This window comes from Amblyomma maculatum, chromosome 4, assembly GCF_055883805.1.
Source record: "Amblyomma maculatum isolate TAMU_Amacu chromosome 4, ASM5588380v1, whole genome shotgun sequence".
Lineage (NCBI taxonomy): Eukaryota > Metazoa > Arthropoda > Arachnida > Ixodida > Ixodidae > Amblyomma > Amblyomma maculatum.
The window spans coordinates 57,028,352-57,039,115 of record NC_139347.1 but is presented as its reverse complement, the minus strand read 5'-3'; the positions used below and the strand labels follow the sequence as shown (position 1 = coordinate 57,039,115).

At 44.5% G+C, this 10,764-nt stretch overlaps 1 pseudogene; it reads right to left on the bottom strand.

Moving 5' to 3' along the window:
• Nucleotides 1–1,147: 1,147 nt before the first annotated feature.
• On the bottom strand, nucleotides 1,148–8,557 carry LOC146191121 (retinoic acid receptor RXR-alpha-B pseudogene; annotated as a pseudogene).
• Between the last annotated feature and the right edge of the window lie 2,207 nt (nucleotides 8,558–10,764).

Below are 10,764 nucleotides of genomic sequence, written 5' to 3'. Positions count from 1 at the left end.
CAGATCTCATTTTTTAAATGGGGATGGGCAAGTAATTTTGGCACCTGCGTGGCAGTTTTCTGTTAAGACAATTTACGGTCTCAACATGCGTAGAAAGGGTGCATCTGTATGTTGCCAAGGAAGTAACAGGTGCACGGCAGCCAGCTTGGCTGAAGATCACTGATGATGTTTCAGGTGGATGGTGCATTTTCTGATTGCTCTAGCTTTTGCAGCAGGTTGCATTTGGCACTTTGCACTCGGAAATAAAAATTTCAGTTATGCCACTGGCTTGTCTTTACAGCATCAAGCTGAATACAGAACTTGGTGCCTTCGTAATTATGTCTGCAAGTAAATGTAGTGAATGAGGTTCATGCCAAAATGGAGCAAACCCGTACGCAACATGGTCATTTTATACGGTATATCACTTTGCTTCCGTTCTTGCGCATTGCATAGATGGCATCATATGAAGTTGCCATTTTTATTGCTGACTTTCCAATGATACTTAACACACTCCGAGCACAAAATAAGCATTGAAGGCTCACAATTTTCGCATTATCAATTTGCTTCCAGAAAGTGGTATGCAGGGTCTCTTGACAGCATTCAGTGCATTTAAACCTGTCTGTATTATTCGCGCTCATTATGACTGGTGACTTCATTATTGGCGACACATTTGTAAAGTTTTTGATTGACGTTTCACACGGCACTTACTGCAACTCAAGCGTGCTTTTTGCTCAATTTCGTCACATCGGCCCAGTTAATGGTATGGGACGTTGGTTAAGCTTTAGTTTTTAATCTAGCCAATAAGAAGGGAGTGGCATGCAGTCTATTACCACGTCGTGCAAGTAATATGTAGAAGTACATTGGTAAGGTCAGAAGTATCCTGATTCATTTTCTATGTTTTCATCAAATTGCCTCGTAACTACTTAATGGCTTGTTCTGCCATAACCTATGCCCATAACCAAATTTCACACTCATGTCCCTTTGGATATATCTGTGTCACATTCTTGTTTGTTTTGACATGCTTGCATTTCATTTTGGCCTAGCAGCATTTATAACCCCATTTCTTCGCATTGTCTCCATAAAAGCCACTTTTAACATTGAGCGTTTCAGGTAGCAATAGTCCCAAAAATGTAGGCAAGGTTGCAAAATGGGATGCAGAGTCCTTCAAGGATGTTCGACCAGTTTATTTTTAAGCACTTAGACAGTTCACGTTCACTGCCATCACCACCATTTTTTTTTTCATCATTTAGCACATACTATTCAACACACTCACACACACTATTGAGTGCAGCTTCAGTTTCTCACATACAGCACACCCTGGAAAAATGAATATCGTGTAAAGAGAAAAGTGGCTAAGAGGCCTGCAAAAATTGTCCTTCATATTTTGCTACATAAAAAACATTTTCCTGGCCGTTTCAAACACACATAGCAGGTCACAACAGCCGATGGCTATTTTATCAATACAAACATTTAAAAATTCCCACATATACGAAAGTGTATGCTTAATGAATATTAACTCCATCAGCCAGCTTCTATACAAGTTACTAATCATTCAACTGATGCTGACTGTCACATGCATTGCTCCTTCCTTGGAACTATCTACGAAATCGTAAGAACGAAATAATTGTGCAAAAAAAAAAAAAAACTTTTTTTTACACCAGCAGCATTGCAAACACCAGAAACGGTACAAAGATAGGCTGGTAGCCACTTTCCCTCTTTTCAGAAAATATTGTAGAGCACAGTTTCAATGCCGGCTGGTAAAAATACACTTGCCATCTGAGAAGCACGAAACAAAACTGCCTTTTACACAGCAATAACCATACAATCTTCAGAATTTGACAAACAGTACTCACACTGTGTGAGATAAGTTCTTTTAGGCTGAAGCAAAACTTTCGATCACCATTATAAAACAAAACTATGAATCCCTACCACAACCATGACACCTATCGACCCAACGTGGTGCACCCACAACTCGGTTGATACAGAAGGCATACAATGCACCATGGTCGTGCTTGTATTCGTGTACAAGAATGCCGGTGTAGAAACTCTTCAATAAAATGGCATGTCTTGAAGGTGAGCAACTCAACACATACAACATTAAGAATGTTTTGGCACAAAACAAATGTGAGGAGCTCAGCATAAATGTGAAAAAAAAACTGTAGTTATAATGCTGGCTGCCTGTGTGCTGGTAGCACTTTAGGTGCATGTGACACACTGCTTCATGACTGAAATACAACAGAAACTACTGAAGACAGGAAATGCCTTGCACAAAAGCCACAAGTCACCACATGTGCACAGTATATACGATTATAGTTTACATGACATTAAGGGCTGTCATCTAATTAACATCTGCCAAATGCACAAGCTTTTTAACATGGCCTAAAAGTCTTCTCAAAAAAAGACCATTAACAAGTAACTACAAGAAATTTTTCAGTCTTGTTTTCTTCTACTCTCCTGACTAGATAATGACCTTTAAAACAGAACTTCATTTGCTCCGATGCGCAAGGAATAATCTATTATGTCTCGATTTATAAAGAGCCATGCTTGTGATTGTGGGAAGTGCATAGACATCAAGGGCTACCCTGGCAAACGCAGGTGGTGGTCACATGAGCACCATCTAGGTGCTTCTGAGTCCGTCATGCACATAGTCTCTTAAATGAAATTATGTAAGCTAAACTGTGTTTGTTATTAACACCTTGTTAACGGCATCTCCATGGGACAGAGGATTTCACCTTAGGTCAGTACATTAACTTCCAAAATGCTGCGCACTTTTCTTCAGTCAACATACCATCAGTCAACGTACCATTGAGAGCCCTCCTACTCTAAGAGAAAATAGAAATGCAATGCTTGGGAAGGGAAAGAAGGCGGCCACACCAGAAATCAACTGCTACTTCACTTCATACTGCTTTGCAACAAAACGGCAACAGTCACATTAACTTCCCATTTGCAAGGCTTCAGGCAGGTGACCTTTCCTTGAAAGGTTACGGCCATCGATCATGCCTTACTGCAGCATTGTTCATGCTCTGCTCAGCATAGCGGCTGGCAGGCCAATTTGCTGCGCGTTACAATCTTGCAACGTGTATCACAACAGGCACGTGCGCATCATTCGCACATATTTGGACAAATGTGGCTGGCGGCTAAGGCATCAGAACAGCAAAAGCAGATGGCTTACTAAAGCAACACTTAGCACTCGGATCAAATGCCAATAAAACGGAAGTAAAGCTCTACCAAAAGCAGCTGGCACCGAGCTCAAATGTTTATAGCTTCCAAACACAATAGCACCAAAGAGAACCAACAAGCACTACAATTCTAAGCATATGTCACAACAAGCCTCGGCAGCCAAGTAACGAATACCAAGGTGCCCTAGTAAACACGATACCCGTGCCATGGTTGAGTTGTATATCTGCTTACATACTACACAGCCAAGCAAGCAACATGAACTTTGTTTCCAGACTCTGTACATCACCTCCCTACTTTATTCTTGAATCAAATCATTGTTTCTTTTGTTTCTCAGATTGCAAGCGAAACGTTTAATATCCACGCATGAAGTCTAATGCGCTGCGTTTCAGAAGCTAGTATAGTCAGTCCCCTGCAAACACAGCAAAAGCACAGGAAGGAATTTGGTTGCACTCTTGGCTCCGAATGCAGAGGCCTTTTTCAGCCACAAACACAGTGTGCGACAAACTGAGGCAGTGAATAGCCTTGACTAGGAAGCTTTTCTTTCCTTTTCAAACTTCAAGCATGGCTAAAAAAAGGCTTTTCATTTTGCAGTCAATGTCTCGCTCGGTAATACTCCTGTCCAGTAAGTACAAAAAACTTGCAGCTGCATAACGAACAAGTAGGCTATGCAGTGGGTGACAAACTGCTATTCCAGATATAATTGCAAGACAAACTCTAAAGAGGTCACAGAGCCAAAAAAAAACAAAGATGCATTTGAAATGCAAGATTGAACTGTTCATGAAACACATGTCTTCGAGTAAACTTAGTGGCCTTGCTTACTGGAGCAAAGAATTGTAAGCCAGCACCTACACACAAAAAAAGAATATCATGGTCATAACGCGGCATTGCTCTGCTCACAGTAATCGCATTTCTTTTGAAGCTCTGAAACATTCAACACTATTGTGTAAATCACAAATCTGCACAAAGGGCAGACTATGTGGATTACATGCAGCAATCTCTAATGTGGCTCGGTATTCCGGTACATTTCTGCATCCCAATATTCTCAAGAAAGGCGAGCATAGCTGAAGCCGGACTCGACAGGAGCTGGTTACTACACTGTTGTTGCAAATAAAGGTTAGCCACTAAGAGCTGCGGGCATGCAGCTTTCTGCGCATTTATGTCATTAGATAAAAGCTATCGAACCCTGGGCAGTAAAGCTGCAAATCATTACACTACTAAGAGAATGTAGGTCATCAATTCAATAAAAGCAGTAAAAGTGTACGAACTGCTGAAGCATTAAAGCACAGTAACAAATTCAACGTTCCTGCCACACTACCTATGTGATTGACAAAAAAGAAAGAAAGGCATGACTGAACCGATCTCTCAAACGAAATGTGAATGCCTGTGGATAACAAGTCGTGCTAACAAGTCGGGCAACCAGCTGTGATCTCAATACTTTTTAGATACTACGGGCAGTGACTGTCGATAAAAACACATTGCTGACAGCACTTGCATCATGTTTGTGGTTGCAATGCAATAGCTGGATGCGTTCACACAAAATACTTAAATTTTCACGTACAAGATCCTAGACACTCAGCATTTGATAACTTTTTGCGATGAATTTACCACCCTCAGTTCATTGTTTACGCTCAGATTTCACTGATTTGCACACAACAAAAGTAATTGCCATTGAAGCATGTTGTAGCTCACTTCTTTGTATTACAGACCAAGTGACTAACACAGAAAGCTGAAATTACTTTTTTGCCAAGCCAAAAGGATGATCCAACTGAAGGACATCCAAATAAACATGACAACATCCATTAATGGCATACTTAGTGGCAATTATAATTCTAATTACAGGCAACTGGAAAACAATATCTAAAAAAAAAAAACTATACATGCAGGTATGACATTGGATGCAGTTCCTTCAGCAGCCTAACGATGAATTTTTGGTTGTTTCCTCTGCAACCAGTCTGCTTGGATGCAAATGCAAGAGTGTGTACAACTTTTACCAGACATCTGGTTCAAGTGGTTTTCTGTTGTCAGTCCGGCACTAGGTCTGAAATTACTAAAGAAACCTCACTAAACTATGCGTGAATACACAACAAAATGTGGACATATTTTCAGTTCCATTTCAATGACAATGACTAACTTTCTTGGCATGCAATTCTGGCAGCTTGGAATAAGTATTTATTAATACTAAATGATTTCACCAAGACTGTGTTCAGGTGCCAGTTTGTGCAAACTGGTATCATACGTCAGAAATGCTGTATTATTTGTAAGCATGACATTACAGGCACAGTGCTGTGCCTGAAAAAAGGAAGCTAAGCAAGCAAGCAGATCTGAGGTCAGCTGCGAACTCATTTTTCCCTTTTGCCAGGAGCAACCGTCCTATGCAAGAAATGCATATCTTTCCAGCATAACGTTTCACTAACTTTCAGGCTCTGTCCTTTGATCAAAGTTCAAAGTCTATTATTAGAGGCATTGGGAGCAATACCTATACAGTTATGAGTGTTATCTGCCCTGAAGCCAAATTTCAGATATTACGAGTAGCATCTCAGTTTTATATTGGTAAGAACAGCTGCTAAAACAGTTCAAAGCTTCATTCCTTGAGCAACATGTTTAAAAGATACCCCAAATAGTCTCTCTTATAAGTGTACATGCAATTCAACCATGACCAGAGTGTTAAAACAGTTTCCAAACTAAGAAGCCAGGCTTCTGTGTAGGTCTTACAGCTTCAAAGTTTCGTGGTGATGAGAACAGTTTCCACTGTAGTAAAGAGCTTTGAGCCAATGTGAGGTTTACAGAAGTCGCATTACTGAAGATCAAAGAGAGCGGAGAATGACTGCCACATAATGGTACACTTGGCTGTTGGCAGCAGGAATACTGAACTCTTCAAGAACTGTGGTCTGCTGATCCTTGCACATGAACCTGAACAAAAGGTTACCACATGAAACATCGGCATCAAAAATAAAATCTATTTCACATCGCTTCTCTTTAAAAAAAAAAAAAATTAAGTGTCAAGCTAGCTGCTACCTCAATGAAAGCAAAGGAAATGCTTTCAGAGTCAACAAAAACAAGTTCCCGTGGGTATGCAAGATGTATATACAGCAACAATTCTAGCAAAATGCAGAACAAACAAGCTGCAGGGAAACGGACAGTGCAGAGCTAATGTTTGCCAAGAAAAACAGAGTAACTGAAGAGGAAAGGCACTGCTGCTATCAGCAATAAACATATCAGGTTCAATTGCCACTCCACAAACCCAAACAAGACACAAACACCTTCAACGGGCCTACAAGTAATCGGCACATTAAATACATTAAAACATCAACACATGACTGCCAATATAAAAGAGACAACAGTGGCAGAGGGTTCTAAACAAGCACAGTTCATGGCAAGATGGGCAATTCACTTCCACATACCAGTAAGGGCTGTGCAAAGGCATGTGAAAGAGACTGGAAAACGTTTTAGAAGCAGTGCAATTAGCTCATAGCACTGCAAGAACGTCTGCATAACTTAGTGCAGATATGAGCATGTCAGAAGCATAGGCATTAAAGCTTGCACTTAAGCTATGCCTTCTCTGCTGTTCAAAGTATTCTCATTCAACTGCAAACTGACACCTCTATGGGCATACCACTGGTGTTTTTCCTGTCATGCTTAGAACAGTTTGTCAAGCTAAAATATATCCTGGCAAAATTTTCCAGCACACTTCACTACAGACTGGCACTAACACACACAAATGCATCGGTGACACAAGAGGATGTAAGTAAGGAAGGGCTGACAAATCTGCCTGAGGTGTCGGAAACATTTTCCAGTGGCTCAGACTTGTGAACATGACAATCGCAACAGCTCTGCATATGCAGATGTCATATTTGCTGCCTCGTGATCTTCTGGTCACAAGTATGATGACTGCAGCAGGTCTTTGAGGATCGAAGGCTAGGGATCTGCTGGTGCCTCCAACATTTTAAGCAGGAAGCTGTCGATGGGTGTGTCTCCTATGAGCTTGAAGAAGAAGAGATGCTCGAGGCACTTGAGCCCGATACTACGTAAAGCTGGAAGCCGCAGTAGCAGCTTGCCGAAGCGGCCTGGCTGGTCTGGGTGATGCCGACGGCAATGCTCCTCAAGCGCTGCATACACCTTTTCGCGGAGCGCCTCAACTCTGGCCACATTTCGGAGACCCTTGGCATCCGGATTGAAGAGCACCACGGCGCGCAGGCAACCAAGCTCCGTTTTGTCCATCTTCATGTCGCGCATCTTCGCCACCAACTCGGCTAGTACGCGGTCGAAGATGTCGCCAACGCCGGCGCCGTGCGCGCTGTGCCGCTGCACTACTAGACCGGTGGCGAGAACGATGCCGTCGCGTACAGGCACAGAACGGTGCGAAAAGGCGGCAATAAGCAGTTCGTTCCAGCCGGCTTTCAGCAGCGCAGTGCGATCATCAATGGGAAGCTCTTCAAAGTGCGGAATTCGCCTCGCCCATTGGACAAGCTCGTGAAGCTGGCGGTCGGCAGCCTGGCACATGCTGTTGACGGGGTCGCGGCCTGATGCAGCCGCGTCGGCGGCCAAAACGGACGGTGCCGGCTGTTCTATGCGCATCTCAGCTTCGAGGATGCGATCGAGTGGCATATCCGGAGAGCCCGGCCCTCCGACACCGCCACTGACGCCAACGCCGCCGCTAGTGCTTTCAACCTCGTTGTCGTTGCGGTCCTTAGCCCGTTGACGTTCCTCTTGGACGGCCTCGCGCTTCATGCCGCACGCGAGGCATTTTTGGTAACGACAGTACTGGCAACGGTTCCGTTGCCGCTTATCGACAACGCAGCGTCGCTCCTCGCGGCACGCGTACGTCAGGTCCTTGCGTACGGTACGCTTGAAGAATCCCTTGCAGCCTTCGCAGCTGTAGACCCCATAGTGCTTGCCCGACGCCCGGTCACCGCAGATGGAGCAGAGGTGCTTGGAGCCGCTAAGCGGATGGGTCGCAGGGAAGCGCGAGTCTCCGCCGGACGCCGTCGCGGATGACGGCCCGTTGCTGAGCGTCGACTGTCCATCGGCGGGCGCGCGGTTCACTGACAGCGTTCCCCCGTAGCCGCCGCCCGACAGGTAGGACGACGGCTGCGGGAGTAAGCTGCTCGACACTCCGTTGGAGGCACCACCGCCATTGAGGTTCCGCGTAGGTTCTTGGTAGGCCATAGTGCGGGCGGTGCGGGCTTTAGTCCGCTCGCATGCAGGCCTAGCCTTGCGTGCTGATCTGACGCGCGATCACAAACAGGCTGTCCTCGGACGGCAGGTGAACGTTCAGTGGGGCAACGGCACCCACCAAACGGAGACAGGGCAACCGACCTGCCAAGGCGGCAACGTAGCCAATGTTGCCGGACGGGCCGAGCAAGCAGCTGGAGCGGCAGGCGGCGCAATCTCGGGCCGCGCAGCACGCGTGAAACCAAGCGCGGCTGATAGGCGCGCGCCGCTTGCGAAATCGCATTCAGTTGCACTCGTCATCATATTTCGTTGTCTAGACGGCGTAGGGCAAACGTTCGCGCGTATCTACACCGCGTAAATATTTGCCTTCTCTGCAGTGCGGCTGACCTTCAAATTTTGCAGCAATGATATTAAACAAGATTGTAGAAAAACAATGAATGTAATACACCAAGTCAACATTCTAAGTTTCAATGCAAATTCACATTACGGGCTGTATTATTATTAACTATAGGCAACTACAGGCGCAAATGCACGTCATAACGGGCCATGAAGCTGGCAAATTGGCATAATACCAATGCTTGCAAACCACCTTTTTGCACAATTACATCGCACACATTTGACACCTGTACGTGTGGCGTTTTGCACAGAGAAACTCTCAATCGTGTCACAAACTGCTATGGGCAGAACATATCCAGATACACTCTCATACAGTCTAAAATTAAATAATGCATAACAGCACATGATTATACCAACAACCATGAATGCATAACAACACAGTAAGCTCCAGTACTCAAGTCAACAGGCAAAAGCATCCCTAACCCTTACCATGACACACTCCCACACTACCCTTGTTTTTACCTACAAGCAGAGGTTGATAATGCAGCTGACGCAGTCGACCATACAGGGCATGTAGACTCTCCTTGCATTCTTCCAGAGGTCTCAGTATTTGCTCACTGCCCCAAATCTTTTTCTTCGGGCTTCATAGCAGAGGAATTAGCACATGGAGCCATCAGAGTAGTGCAAGAGCCTAGGGTGGCATTTCAACATTTGCAATGCACATACAAAATGCCATACATAGTGTTCTCGAAGCACAAATCTAGAAACATTGTAGTCAAATACATAGTGTGCACAGGGTTCTGCATTAGGGAGAGCGAAGTTTCACTGCAGTAGCCCCTCCCCCCCCTTCCATTTTCTAAGGCCCCTACTGCCAAAATACAACACGGAGATGAGGAATGATTATTAACATTTCTATTGATGTGCTGGAATAGCAAGTACATACAAAATATTCTGCGCTTAAGAAACGAAACAAGCATCGCCATGGATGCAGAATTGAAAATTACTCGACGCGCTTCTCACAATGGTTCCTTAATCGAGACACCGGCTTTCCAGGGGAAAAGGTGGCTTGGAATGCAACAGAGTCCTCGGCTGCCAGCAAAAAAAATCTGCATGGCCATAACCCTGCACTTTAAAAAGCGACGGCACAGATCCAACAGAGTGAAGGTATGGGGGCAACTTGGCGCCCCCCTTAGAGGATTAGAGGAGGAGGGAAGGATGGGGGGCTTGCCCCCCCCCCCCCTTCTGCACACGCCTATAGCCAAACACCTAGTTCCATGTGCGTGTGAGACAAGTGAAAAGGTGTGGCAAGTAATCATCGGCAATCATTACAGAGGACATGGACTCAAAACTGTGGCAACTTTCCAGACACTCTGGCTCGATTACATTCCTTTTACCGGTCTGACATGACACTGCTGCAAGAACTTTCTACTACTCCTTCACAAACGTCCCCAAATCTAGGGGCCATGTCTTCATTGTAAATTTTTTCCATGTTATTTGCACTTTTGTTACAATTAAGCTGAGGTACTGCTGTTCCAGAACCGCTTCCAATGTCACAATAATGTATCGCAGTCATATCAGAACAAAGAAATCATTACACTGTGGCTTCCAGGATGGCCGTTTTGAGCGTTACAATTGAATTTAAGTGCCACCAGCGCTCACAGAAGCAAGACTTTTCAGCTATTATGCAGTGCTGAGCATTGCAAGCTTGAATGTGCAACTCTTTTGCCAGGACCTCTAACCTTGTCTTTGGCGCATGATAACCATAGTTGCTTATATGCCATAAAACGCCATATAACTAATCTTTGCCAGGACCAGTCAAGCAATTAACAAAATGCCCTTTCTAATATGAAAGCCTCTTATGGTCAGTCTACAGTGTCCTTAAACTTGACAGAAATAACCTCGTACACTGAGGCAGAACCTTTGGCAGCATCTAACATAACGGCCTGAGCTTCGATTTGATTAGAATAATGATCACATTATCAGCAAAGACAGGCTGCTGCAGAGTGTAAACTCTACCACAGAACATTTACACAGCATGGGCCCTGCACTCAAGCTGCCCGGGTTTAGACTTACCTGTCACAGTTATGCTTATGAACT